This window comes from Anomaloglossus baeobatrachus, chromosome 3 (assembly GCF_048569485.1).
Source record: "Anomaloglossus baeobatrachus isolate aAnoBae1 chromosome 3, aAnoBae1.hap1, whole genome shotgun sequence".
Lineage (NCBI taxonomy): Eukaryota > Metazoa > Chordata > Amphibia > Anura > Aromobatidae > Anomaloglossus > Anomaloglossus baeobatrachus.
In genome coordinates this window covers 17,072,734-17,085,654 of record NC_134355.1, presented here as the reverse complement: position 1 = coordinate 17,085,654, position 12,921 = coordinate 17,072,734, and the positions used below count along the sequence as shown (strand labels likewise).

At 43.0% G+C, this 12,921-nt stretch overlaps 1 protein-coding gene across 1 annotated transcript in view; it reads right to left on the bottom strand.

Moving 5' to 3' along the window:
* Window positions 1-11,777, bottom strand: part of LOC142297140 (uncharacterized) — a 50,036-nt gene extending 38,259 nt beyond the window's left edge. Inside the window, exon 1 of the mRNA XM_075341416.1 lies at window positions 11,672-11,777. The gene's annotated coding sequence lies outside the window, so the exon portion shown is untranslated. The remainder of the gene's footprint in view (window positions 1-11,671) is intronic.
* Window positions 11,778-12,921: the final 1,144 nt, after the last annotated feature.

Below are 12,921 nucleotides of genomic sequence, written 5' to 3'. Positions count from 1 at the left end.
ACATATTGTACTTATAATTAACTGTTTTATACCGTATTTGTTAAAAAACGAATAATAAAAGTTGTTTGATTATTACTATTATCATTTCAATAATGCAAAATTGCACGTCCTTTTTGGGGGGGGAAATAATTTTTGCCTTATTTCATTTGAATGAAAGGGGGAACTTTTTTTAAAAAAAAACAAAAAAAGGAATACTTATTCTTAAATTACCCATAAAAGTTCCTCGATTGCACATGGTTTCATAAAATATGTGTATATAGTGTAACGTATAGTATACTATGTACAGCTGTGTGTATTGTGTGTATATAGTATACGGTGCAGAGCTGTGTGTATATAGTATACGGTGAAGGGCTGTGTGTATATAGTATATGGTGCAGAGCTGTGTGTATATAGTATACGGTGCAGAGCTGTGTATATATAGTATACAGTGCAGAGCTGTGTGTATATAGTATACGGTGCAGAGCAGTGTGTATATAGTATACGGTGCAGAGCTGTGTGTATATAGTATACGGCGCAGAGCTGCGTGTATATAGTATACGGTGCAGAGCTGCGTGTATATAGTATACGGTGCAGAGCTGCGTGTATATAGTATACGGTGAAGGGCTGTGTGTATATAGTATATGGTGCAGAGCTGTGTGTATATAGTATACGGTGCAGAGCTGTGTATATATAGTATACAGTGCAGAGCTGTGTATATATAGTATACGATGCAGAGCAGTGTGTATATAGTATACGGTGCAGAGCTGTGTGTATATAGTATACGGTGCAGAGCTGTGTGTATATAGTATACGGTGCAGAGCTGTGTGTATATAGTATACGGTGCAGAGCTGTGTGTATATAGTATACGGTGCAGAGCTGTGTGTATATAGTATACGGTGCAGAGCTGTGTGTATATAGTATACGGTGCAGAGCTGTGTGTATATAGTATACGGTGCAGAGCTGTGTGTATATAGTATACGGTGCAGAGCTGTGTATATAGTATACGGTGCAGAGCTGCGTGTATATAGTATACGGTGCAGAGCTGTGTGTATATAGTATACGGTGCAGAGCTGTGTGTATATAGTATACGGTGCAGAGCTGTGTGTATATAGTATACGGTGCAGAGCTGTGTGTATATAGTATACGGTGCAGAGCTGTGTGTATATAGTATACGGTGCAGAGCTGTGTGTATATAGTATACGGTGCAGAGCTGTGTGTATATAGTATACGGTGCAGAGCTGTGTGTATATAGTATACGGTGCAGAGCTGTGTGTATATAGTATACGGTGCAGAGCTGTGTGTATATAGTATACGGTGCAGAGCTGTGTGTATATAGTATACGGTGCAGAGCTCTGTGTATATAGTATACGGTGCAGAGGTGTGTGTATATAGTATACTGTGCAGAGCTGTGTATATATAGTATACGGTGCAGAGCTGTGTGTATATAGTATACTGTGCAGAGCTGTGTGTATATAGTATACGGTGCAGAGCGGTGTGTATATAGTATACGGTGCAGAGCTGTGTGTATATAGTATACGGTGCAGAGCTGTGTGTATATAGTATACGGTGCAGAGCTGTGTGTATATAGTATACGGTGCAGAGCTGTGTGTATATAGTATACGGTGCAGAGCTGTGTGTATATAGTATACGGTGCAGAGCTGTGTATATAGTATACGGTGCAGAGCTGTGTGTATATAGTATACGGTGCAGAGCGGTGTGTATATAGTATACGGTGCAGAGCTGTGTGTATATAGTATACGGTGCAGAGCTGTGTGTATATAGTATACGGTGCAGAGCTGTGTGTATACAGTATACGGTGCAGAGCTGTGTGTATATAGTATACGGTGCAGAGCTGTGTGTATATAGTATACGGTGCAGAGCGGTGTGTATATAGTATACGGTGCAGAGGTGTGTGTATATAGTATACGGTGCAGAGCTGTGTGTATATAGTATACGGTGCAGAGCTGTGTGTATATAGTATACGGTGCAGAGCTGTGTGTATATAGTGTTATGGTTAATATTTTATATTAAGTTTTGATTATCATTTAAGCAATTTATATATCTATATATCTTTGATAATTTTGTCTTTTTATATTAGCTTCATAAGTGTTATTCATAAAAGCAATAACACAGGGTGTACTCTTTGTTATAAGGATGCTTTTGTCTCAAATGTCTTTGTTAATGAAGGTCCAGAAAACTGGACAGAACTAGATTTTTAGAAATGCAGCCGGATCCATGATTTACGATTTTGTTATTTTCAACTTTCATTCCATTTTTGGTCATGTACTAAGCCGTCCCCTTTTCTTTTGTGGTTGTAATAAACTACTGTCTGGGCATCTGAGATTCAGACAAAGCCTGGTACACGGACATTAACTGTGTGTTCGTGTGTTTGTCTCCGATGCATCGCTATTAATTGGACCAACACTGGCAGATCTGGAGATCACTTTGTATCTCACCCTAAATTAGCTCTCCCAAGAAAGTGGTTTCCACGACAGAACATGGTGCCGAAACCCGGGATGGTTAACTGGACCTCTCTGTGACCCGACTACAAAGACCTTCCCAGGAACCACTGAACAAAATCCGCGGTGAGTAACCCATTGTGTTACAAATGTTTCAGTGCTTTCTGGAGGTCCGAGACGGGTACGTAGTGGTCCAACAAGACCATTCTTATCAAACCTCTGCCAGTGTTTGGATTTTGTGTGTATGATTGAAATAATAGAGATATGCCATCTGTGATCTGTTATATGTATCAATGTGTTTTTAAATGTGCGAATGATTGTTGAAGGAAATTGAATGAAGAGTATATCATCTCAGCAGTTGAAAGATTATATGTTGTCCTGTGTTTTCTATATGACTGTTATGTCTGGAATTATATTTTAAGCTATGAGGATCCTTTAATGTGGGACTGATTGATGTTTGAGTGACGGATGTATTGTAAAAAATCTGATAAACCATTGTGCTGGTGTTTATGTTCTCTTCAATTTGCATTTAAGATGGAAATTGGCTTAATAGGAGGTGTAGTTTGTAATCATCCAGTTTATCCAGACAAAGAAACATATAGCCATTAGCCAGAGAGGGAAAACTTATTGAAGATTTTATTTTTGGAGCTGCGCCCTCTACAGGACAAGAAAGGGAACTTGTTTGAGTAGTTGAAATCTGATATGCTCTGGTCTGGATACACTGTCTCTTTTGTGTTTGATGTAATCTGTTTGAGTCAGAGGTAGATGGAGATTTTGTAGGAAATTAGCTTAGTCTCCCATGATATATTATATTGAGAAGTAGAAGTAATCCCAATAACTGTTGGTAGTAGAGTTTATGAATTGTTATTTGTTTGGTTCTGTATCAGAATTGTACGGGTACAGAGGGCTGGTAACCTGATGCTTCCTAGAAATTCTTCTCTTGCGAGAACAGTGGTTCTGGGAGTAGAAATCCTTCTCTTGCGAGCAAATTGGTGCTGGGAGAAGAGTAGAGTCTTCTGCGGTTAAGACTCTATGGCCCATTTCAGTTCTACGGTTAACTGCGGGCATTGAAGTTGCAGTCAGAGGACTGGCAGCTATAGGATGTAATCAGCCTCAGAGGTACCACCCATGTCCCTACAAAGGGTATAGAAGAAAGACGAAAAGGGAATGAAGCAATGGATTGATGCAAAATGTTATTGGAATTTTTTTTGTTTTGGGAGATGTTTTTTTTTCTGCAAATGTGAAGACTGTTTGAAAGATAAAAACAAACAGGTTAGAATGTGGTAAAGTATCCAAGCATCTCTCACTGAGTGACCATAAATCAGATTAAACCATTCATGGTGGTGTATATGTAATCTGTGATAGTATAAAGGCACAGGGAACGCTGCAGTCTCTATAACTGATGTAAAACCTGTGCTGCCTCCCCCCCTTCAGCACCCCTGCCATATGCAGGATCATTGGGATAGACCTGCAGACACTGTGGCCAACACAGTCCCTCTGGAGCTAATATGGCGTGTTCTGTGTTTCCCCATGCTCAGGTATATTGTCCTTGCTACCTAGATCCTGAATCTCCTGTAAAATTACCCTTACATTAAGAACATATCTCCAGGGTATTCAGGAGGTATATCTGGCCACATAGGAAAACCTAATCTTGGTAACTTTCCAGAGAATGGAGTTTAACAGAGGATTAGACACTGGTTTTAGGCAGAATAAGCGACAAGATCTGTTGCAGATTGTAGCATAGGACCATACTCAGTTTTGGGTATGAACATAATGATAAGATTCATGGACTATTGCTGCGGTGTGTTATAAATGCCCATAGACCTGCAGTCCAGGGCACTGTACCAGTCTCCCAAAGTGGAGCAATATTAAATGGATGTATTTGAGGGAAATATCCCCTGGGTAGCTGAACTAGAAAGGAAAGCGTTAATTTGGCCCCCCTGCAGCCAAGTAGAAGAAAAAGGAGGGGTAGAGGGGGAATCCACCACAAGAAGGAGATAAGAGACTAAACTACAGGAATACACAAAAGAGTGAGGAGGAAAAAAAATAGCCTATATGTAACCATTATAGAGGAGAAATAACACAATAATGTTTATTGATAACAAGTAAAATGGTGCAGTGGGTACAACCGAGAAAGGGCAGCATCACAACAATCAAAATATGTAAAAGGAATATTTATAATGTTGTATTATAAAGGAATGTTTATAATGATGGTGAAGTATATTACAATAACAATGGTAAATGTGTCAGCTAAAAAGACTGAAGGTATGTCAGCCATGCTGCATAGGAAGATAGCACAATGTGTGAGAGGATGGTAGTTCGCTACGGACATCTTGTTGGTGTGTGATGTCCAGAACCAATGTGTGGTTTTGTGATTAGTGTCACCTTCATCAGGGTGTGGAGTTGTCACAGCCGTAGAGGCTTTAAGGGCTTAGACTACAGAAATGTAAAAGGTTGGGCTTGTGGGCAAAAAAGGTTTTTTTTGTTTTTTTGAGGGGACAAATGTCCCAAAAATGCAACAACTACTATCGTGACCCCCACCACCATAGGAAACTGACAATTCAGATGTCTCCCACAACCCCATTGTCATCCCCCGGGGACTATATTCATTGTTCCTATTTTGTGACCCAGGTTTTAAGTTTTCTCATATTCACTTATTAATTTAAGGACAGACATGTTGCAGAAAATTGGGACCTGCATATAATTTACCCTAATTGGGCCCAAGGTGGCAACCCCCCCCCCTTAAAAGAAGGCACTCTGTGTAGTCTCCGAATCCTGACTGACAATTCCCAAAGCTAGTTGTTTGACTTGAGAATAAATCCAGACAGTTGTGTTCACATAAGCAAAATAGACGTGGGAAAAACCTTTAACCCTTTACCGCCACAAGCAGGTTGGACATATAGCCGGCGTCCTCACCCAAGAACCCGGTGGCAGACAGCACCCTCCAGAGTATTACTCTGGGATACTACATTCAGTTATTACAGTGACCCCTACTTGTGTAAGAGCTGGGCAGCTGTTTCAGGACTCTAGAAAGACAGAGGACATAGTGTTAAGCTGCCCCCTCACTCCAAGCTCCTCATGCTGTATCTGAAAGACTCCAACAGGCTCAGACCCACCATCTTTCAGTATAAAGGCCGGACAAATATTAAGCTTTTCCCTCTTTACATTCCCCCATAATGCTCTCAAACTGTAATGGTCTAAATCCAGCTGCATGATTAACAGTGGATTGTAGAAAAGGGAGGAGAATATTTGGATGGGGAAGTGGGAGGGATCGTGAGCCAAGACCTGTCCCTGTGGGAGGGACCGTGAGACAAGACCGGCCCCTGTGGGAGGGACCATGAGACAAGACTTGCCCCTGTTTTTCAAACTAGCAGATGAAGAAGTTCAGTTTGATATGACACATGACTGTCAGGCATTGGTGGAGGCAGAAACAGAGGACTTGACAAATATCACTGATGTACCACTCACTAACCCCTCTGCTGAGTATTTTATAGATGGTTCCAGAGCTTTGGACAATGATCAAGGACTGTTCATCACCGGGTATGCAGTAGTCCACAATGGTAAGGCAGTAGGAACCATTCCCTTCGAGCTACTCTGCGCAAGAGGTTTGAGTTGAAGGCATTCGCTGTAATGTGCAGTCTGGGAAAAGGTAAGAAGAGCAATGTATTTTCTGACTCACAATATGCTTTTGGGGTAGCACACGACTTTGGCGCCATTTGGCGAAGCCGTAATTTCCTGACCTCTGCTGGCAAACCCATAAAGAATGCGCAGGCGGTAGAGCAGCTACTGACAGCACTCACCCTTCCCCGAAGGGCAGCCATAGTCAAAGTATCGGCACACACACGGGAACAAACTCCCCTTGCAGTAGGGAATGCACTGGCCGACAAGGCGGCTAAAGAAGCAGCAAGACTACCTCTGACAGACATACTGGCCATAACAGACATAGCCCTCTCAGGGAGCTAAGTGACCGATAGTGCGGGGTGCCCCCTTACAGCAAAGGAGGCTGGCACCGTACCGGCCCCAGTGGCTGTTGATCGTGAACTATTGCAGGTCTTCCAGACCCAGGCCCCCTCAAACGAACAGAATGCGTGGGTCAAAGTGGGCGCTGTACGGTCAGAGTCAGGGGTATGGCAGGTAAACACCCGGATTTGCCTCCCACGCTGCCTGTTCCCCATGATGGCTGCCCTGGCACATTCTCCGGTGCAAAGGTGTGACGTGTGCGGTAGTGCTGCAAAACTGATGTGCCCCAGGGTTCCCGAATATGGCTGCAAAGTATGTCTTGTTTGTGCAAAACACAGCCCCGGTAGGCCTATTTGAGTTCCGCAGAAATTCAGTACCAAAACCAGATTACTCATTTCAGAGACTGCAGGTGGACTACATACTGCTGCCTAAGGTGGGTACTTATGAATATGTCCTGGTATGTCTGAAGCTTAGACCGTGATGAAAGATAATACAAAGACCACAATTACCATCAAGAAAGTAATAAGTAAGGTGGTTTGCAGATATGGGTTTCCCAAAACTATAGAAAGTAACAGAGGTGCTTACTTCAATGGAGAATTAAATGAAACAGATCATGGCTGCTTTGGGAATAGAACAAGCTTTCCACGTTCCCTTTGACCCACAAAGTAGTGGGAAGGTGGAACGCTTTAACGGTACTCTTAAATTAAAGTGCATGGAGGAAACACACTTGTCCTGGGTAGATTGCTTGCCCACCACATTGCTTTCAGTGAGAACTGCCCGAAGAGGTATAAAGAAGCTGTCCCCATATGAATTAATGTTTGGTAGTGTTCCTGAGACAGAATTATATTTCCCACAGCAATTGCAGGCCTCGTATGCTTTTCTCACTGAATATGCGTATGCTTTTCTCACTGAATATGTCGCTGAGTTGCACAAACATCTGACTGTTACTCATAACTGTGTTCTTTCCTCCATCCCAGACCCCATGTTTATAAGTGGCACACACACACCGGCACCAGGTGACTGGGTCGTGGTCAAGAGACACATAAAGAGACCATTGGAGCCTAGATCCAGGGAGCCATTCTAAGTGATGCTAACCACTGCCACTTCTGTCAAGATCCAAGGCAAAGATACAAAGATAACCACTCTGCCTTTTGGATTATGCTGATGGCAACTGTACCTCTTGTCCTATCAATGAGGCACTAAAAGAGGACTGTGATAACAAACTGGTAAAGCATCACCAAGTTCTGTTCCAAGATATGGACTCTAAAGCACTAAGAACTGTTGGATATGCACTCCGAGCCCAATATCTTCTAATTCTACGCCATATCTTGCAGATCCCCTGATCCTATATGAGGACTATAAGTTAAGCCTGTGATGCTCACACTCTTAGGACTGGAAAAACTGTGAGAGTACTTCAATTACTCGTGATTATTTGTAATGATAGTTGTTTCCAGAAAAGTGACCATGGATGTTTGGAGCAATAGTGAACTGTGGTTTACACATTCTGTGTAGACTTGTGAACAACTTTACCAATTTAACTAACATTTTGAGTCTAAGACATCCTGAAGGAATGAGGTCTGTCTCAAGAACTGCTGACATTTGTGTACCAAACCTTCGAAGCAAAGGATGTTTGACTGATATGTGTTGTTTTGGGAGAACCACTGACATAATACACTGCACAATTCCTAAGGATTTATATCTAGTATGTGGTCACCAGGCCTATAAATGACTTTCCCGAGGCGCAGAGGGGATCGACACCTCTGCACGCCTTATGCCGCTACCTTTATATTTCCTCATGGTGTTCTAGATATAAGTGCTTTACCTAAACATTCCCTATATAACCGAGCTGCAGACAAATGTATCTGACAATTTGGTTCTCAGGTATCACTGGGTGGCTGATGGGCATTCTACAGATGGGAATGTTGATACTACTAGTGTATGTAGCTGCAAGAATTGGTATATTTGTTGTGACAACATTATGTAAAGAGACTCGTAAGATCAAACATCACAGGCCGTCAGTTAACACATCTGCAAAACATCAAAGTGCTCCCTTAGTAAATATATATATGATGAAATTTACAAACAAGATATCTATCAGTGAACGGGGTTGGCCCCTTCATGCTGTCACAGCATGGGGATATAGCTGGTGGATAAATTGTCTGTAAATAATAAAAAGGGAGGAATTGTTATGGTTAATATTTTATATTAAGTTTTGATTATCATTTAAGCAATTTATATATCTATATATCTTTGATAATTTTGTCTTTTTATATTAGCTTCATAAGTGTTATTCATAAAAGCAATAACACAGGGTGTACTCTTTGTTATAAGGATGCTTTTGTCTCAAATGTCTTTGTTAATGAAGGTCCAGAAAACTGGACAGAACTAGATTTTTAGAAATGCAGCCGGATCCATGATTTACGATTTTGTTATTTTCAACTTTCATTCCATTTTTGGTCATGTACTAAGCCGTCCCCTTTTCTTTTGTGGTTGTAATAAACTACTGTCTGGGCATCTGAGATTCAGACAAAGCCTGGTACACGGACATTAACTGTGTGTTCGTGTGTTTGTCTCCGATGCATCGCTATTAATTGGACCAACACTGGCAGATCTGGAGATCACTTTGTATCTCACCCTAAATTAGCTCTCCCAAGAAAGTGGTTTCCACGACAATAGTATACGGTGCAGAGCTGTGTGTATAGTATACGGTGCAGAGCTGTGTGTATATAGTATACGGTGCAGAGCTGTGTGTATATAGTATACGGTGCAGAGCTGTGTGTATATAGTATACGGTGCAGAGCTGTGTGTATATAGTATACGGTGCAGAGCTGTGTGTATATAGTATACGGTGCAGAGCTGTGTGTATATAGTATACGGTGCAGAGCTGTGTGTATACAGTATACGGTGCAGAGCTGTGTGTATACAGTATACGGTGCAGAGCTGTGTGTATATAGTATACGGTGCAGAGCTGTGTGTATATAGTATACGGTGCAGAGCTGTGTGTATATAGTATATGGTGCAGAGCTGCGTGTATATAGTATACGGTGCAGAGCTGTGTGTATATAGTATACGGTGCAGAGCTGTGTGTATACAGTATACGGTGCAGAGCTGTGTGTATATAGTATACGGTGCAGAGCTGTGTGTATATAGTATACGGTGCAGAGCTGTGTGTATATAGTATACGGTGCAGAGCTGTGTGTATATAGTATACGGTGCAGAGCTGTGTGTATATAGTATACGGTGCAGAGCTGTGTGTATATAGTATACGGTGCAGAGCTGTGTGTATATAGTATACGGTGCAGAGCTGTGTGTATATAGTATACGGTGCAGAGGTGTGTGTATATAGTATACGGTGCAGAGCTGTGTATATAGTATACGGTGCAGAGCTGTGTATATAGTATACGGTGCAGAGCTGTGTATATAGTATACGGTGCAGAGCTGTGTATATAGTATACGGTGCAGAGCTGTGTATATAGTATACGGTGCAGAGCTGTGTATATAGTATACGGTGCAGAGCTGTGTATATAGTATACGGTGCAGAGCTGTGTGTATATAGTATACGGTGCAGAGCTGTGTGTATATAGTATACGGTGCAGAGCTGTGTGTATATAGTATACGGTGCAGAGCTGTGTGTATATAGTATACGGTGCAGAGCTGTGTGTATATAGTATACGGTGCAGAGCTGTGTGTATATAGTATACGGTGCAGAGCTGTGTGTATATAGTATACGGTGCAGAGCTGTGTGTATATAGTATACGGTGCAGAGCTGTGTGTATATAGTATACGGTGCAGAGCTGTGTGTATATAGTGTACGGTGCAGAGCTGTGTGTATATAGTATACGGTGCAGAGCTGTGTGTATATAGTATACGGTGCAGAGCTGTGTGTATATAGTATACGGTGCAGAGCTGTGTGTATATAGTATACGGTGCAGAGCTGTGTGTATATAGTATACGGTGCAGAGCTGTGTGTATATAGTATACGGTGCAGAGCTGTGTGTATATAGTATACGGTGCAGAGCTGTGTGTATATAGTATACGGTGCAGAGCTGTGTGTATATAGTATACGGTGCAGAGCTGTGTGTATATAGTATACGGTGCAGAGCTGTGTGTATATAGTATACGGTGCAGAGCTGTGTGTATATAGTATACGGTGCAGAGCTGTGTGTATATAGTATACGGTGCAGAGCTGTGTGTATATAGTATACAGTGCAGAGCTGTGTGTATATAGTATACGGTGCAGAGCTGTGTATATAGTATACGGTGCAGAGCTGCGTGTATATAGTATACGGTGCAGAGCGGTGTGTATATAGTATACGGTGCAGAGCTGTGTGTATATAGTATACGGTGCAGAGCTGTGTATATAGTATACGGTGCAGAGCTGTGTGTATATAGTATACGGTGCAGAGCTGTGTGTATATAGTATACGGTGCAGAGCTGTGTGTATATAGTATACGGTGCAGAGCTGTGTGTATATAGTATACGGTGCAGAGCTGTGTGTATATAGTATACGGTGCAGAGCTGTGTGTATATAGTATACGGTGCAGAGCTGTGTGTATATAGTATACGGTGCAGAGCTGTGTGTATATAGTATACGGTGCAGAGCTGTGTGTATATAGTATACGGTGCAGAGCTGTGTGTATATAGTATACGGTGCAGAGCTGTGTGTATATAGTATACGGTGCAGAGCTGTGTGTATATAGTATACGGTGCAGAGCTGTGTGTATATAGTGTACGGTGCAGAGCTGTGTGTATATAGTATACGGTGCAGAGCTGTGTGTATATAGTATACGGTGCAGAGCTGTGTGTATACAGTATACGGTGCAGAGCTGTGTGTATATAGTATACGGTGCAGAGCTGCGTGTATATAGTATACGGTGCAGAGCGGTGTGTATATAGTATACGGTGCAGAGCTGTGTGTATATAGTATACGGTGCAGAGCTGTGTGTATATAGTATACGGTGCAGAGCTGTGTGTATATAGTATACGGTGCAGAGCGGTGTGTATACAGTATACGGTGCAGAGCGGTGTGTATATAGTATACGGTGCAGAGCTGTGTGTATATAGTATACGGTGCAGAGCTGTGTGTATATAGTATACGGTGCAGAGCTGTGTGTATATAGTATACGGTGCAGAGCTGCGTGTATATAGTATACGGTGCAGAGCTGTGTGTATATAGTATACGGTGCAGAGCTGTGTGTATATAGTATACGGTGCAGAGCGGTGTGTATACAGTATACGGTGCAGAGCTGTATATAGTGTAGCTCCGGCCGCACCTGTATACTTCTCGGGGTCACACGCCGCTCTCTTCTATCATCCGCTCATGAAGACGTTTCCATAGAATCAGGACAGCAGGAAATGAGACTTCTACCTCGGTAAAAGCTGACTCCGCCCCCTGCATGTGACTGATCACATGACCATGACATCACCAAAGGTCCTTCTGTTCCCCGTCTAGAGTCTGACTCCTCCCACACGTGGCAGGTCACATGGTGGTGACGTCATCCTGATGTCTTCTGCATATAGTGGGTTCCGTCGTCCTCCGTCCGGTAATCCCGGGAGGTCGTGCTCTGCAGTGAGGCGCATGTACCGGAGCTGTGCTGTGCACTATTCACACGTTAGGTAGCGCCATTATTTTTCTGGGAGGTGATTAGGAGTCAGAGAACAATGAACAGCAGCGCAGACATGAGCAATCTTGTAGCAATTTAAAGGGAGCCTGTCACCAGATTTGTCCCCTATAAGCTGCGGCCACCGCCAGTGGGCTCTTATATACAGCATTCTAACATGCTGTATATAAGAGCCCAGGCCGCTGTGTAGAACATAAAAAACACTTTATAATACTCACCTGCGGTGCGGTGCGGTGCGGATGGGTGTCTCCGTTCTTCAGTACCGGCGCCTCCTCTTTCGTCCATCTTTGATCCTTCTTCTTCTGAAGCCTGGGTGCATTACGCGTCCTACGTCATCCACACGCGCCGGCATTGAGGTCCTTCACAAGTGCACTGTGATCTGCCCTGAGCAGGACATAGCAAAGTATTGTAGTGCGCATGAGCGGGACCTCAGTGCCGGCGCGTGTGGATGACGTAGGACGCGTAATGCACCGAGGCTTCAGAAGAAGGACAAAGATGGCCGAAATAGGAGGCGCCGGTACTGGAGAACGGAGACACCCATCCGACCAGTCCGCACTGCCCCGCCCCGCAGGTGAGTATTATATAGTCATTTTTATGTTCTACACAGCGGCCTGGGCTCTTATATACAGCATGTTAGAATGCTGTATATAAGAGTCCTCTGGGGGTGGCCGCAGCTTATCGTCACCAAACCTGGTGACAGGTTCCCTTTAGGCCCCCTTCACACGTCCGTGTCTCCGGTATGTGTTAGGTCCATTTCTGTATGTACCGGAGACACAGACACACGTACTCCAATGTTATTCAATGTATGGAGTTACACGTGCGTTTTTCCATAAGGTGCGTGTGTCCGTGTGCATGATACGTTTGTTTGTCCGTAAAACACTGATGCATGTCCGTTTTCTGCA